Consider the following 1,401-nt stretch of genomic DNA (forward strand, 5'->3'; position numbering starts at 1 on the left):
CTGAGGACAAGGTGTTAACTTTTAGTTTATGTGTTTGTCATCAGTGATCGTTAAAGTTTATTGACTCAGACATTGTTACTTACTTACTCTTTTCCTTGTCATGTTTCAGGTACTCTAGCGAGCGTGTATGCATACGCGTTCACGGGCTCGTAAGAGAACTCTGGATCAATCCAAGGAAGAAGCTGTAGTGATTCGAATGGAAGTTTTTTAGGATGAAGAGAAAGTAGAAGAAGAAGAAGAGAGAGTCGAGGAACCATATTTAATAGTGATGGGAGATCAAGCAGAAATCCTAAGGCTTTGATGGACTATTCTCAGCCTAAGATTAATTATATTCAGTCAAGCATCATTAGACCATCCATCATGGCTAACACTTTTGAGATCAAGTTGAGCACGATTCAGATGATACAGAACTCAGTTCAGTTTGGGGGTTCTCCTACAGAAGACCCCAACATGCACATCAGGGATTTTATCGAGTTCGGCGACACTTTCAAGTTCAATGGGGTGACTGAAGATGATATCAAGTTGCGACTCTTCCCATTCTCTCTGAGGGATAAAGCAAAGTGTTGGTTACATTCTCTACCACCAGGGTTTATCACCAAATGGGAGGATCTTGCTCAAAAGTTTCTCACTAAATTCTTTTATATGGCGAAGATTGCTGCAATCAAGAATGCTCTTACTTAGTTTGCTCAGCAAACTGGAGAATCTCTGTGTGAGGCTTGGGATCGATATAAGGAGATGCTAAGGAAGTTCCCACACCATAGAATGCCTGATTGGATGATTATAAACTGTTTTTATGATGGTTTAGGCGCACAATCTAGACCTATGCTCGATGCAGCATCTGGTGGAGCCTTATGGGCCAAAAGCTATAATGAAGCTTATGAGTTGATTGAGCTAATGGCAGCTAATGAATACTAGAATCCTACACAAAGTATGTTGCAAGGAAAGGTAGCAGGAATTCTGAAAGTGGATACAGCTACTGCTATAGCTGCTCAACTTTAAGCTTTGACGATGAAAGTGGACTCTTTGGCGAATTATGGAGTTAATCAAATCACTAGTGTTTGTGAGCTTTGTGTGGGGGCACATGAAACTGAGCAGTGTGTTATTTCTAGCGAATCAGCTCATCCTAACTTCAGCTGGAGTAACAATTAAAATACGGTGCAACAATCTTATCAGCCATACACAACAAAGCAGTATAACCCTCCTGGTTTTCAGCAATCGCAATATGTACCGAGGCAACAACTTCAACTTCAGCAGTTACCGCAAGCTAATGAAAAAACTGAATTGGAGGAGTTGAGGCTCATGTGCAAGAGCCAAGCTGTGTCTATCAAGACCTTAGAGTATCAGATTGGGCAAATTGCTAATGCATTACTAAATCGTCAACCTGGAATGCTTCTGAGTGAT

The 1,401-nt window shown here is 41.0% G+C and overlaps 1 non-coding gene across 1 annotated transcript; it reads right to left on the bottom strand.

The window, feature by feature from the left end:
• Positions 1–659: 659 nt before the first annotated feature.
• LOC141709141 (small nucleolar RNA R71) lies at positions 660–764 on the bottom strand. Its single transcript, XR_012569733.1, has one exon. It is a non-coding gene; the product is annotated as a small nucleolar RNA R71 (small nucleolar RNA).
• Between the last annotated feature and the right edge of the window lie 637 nt (positions 765–1,401).

Source organism: Apium graveolens, chromosome 2 (assembly GCF_009905375.1).
Source record: "Apium graveolens cultivar Ventura chromosome 2, ASM990537v1, whole genome shotgun sequence".
Classification (NCBI taxonomy): Eukaryota; Viridiplantae; Streptophyta; class Magnoliopsida; order Apiales; family Apiaceae; genus Apium; species Apium graveolens.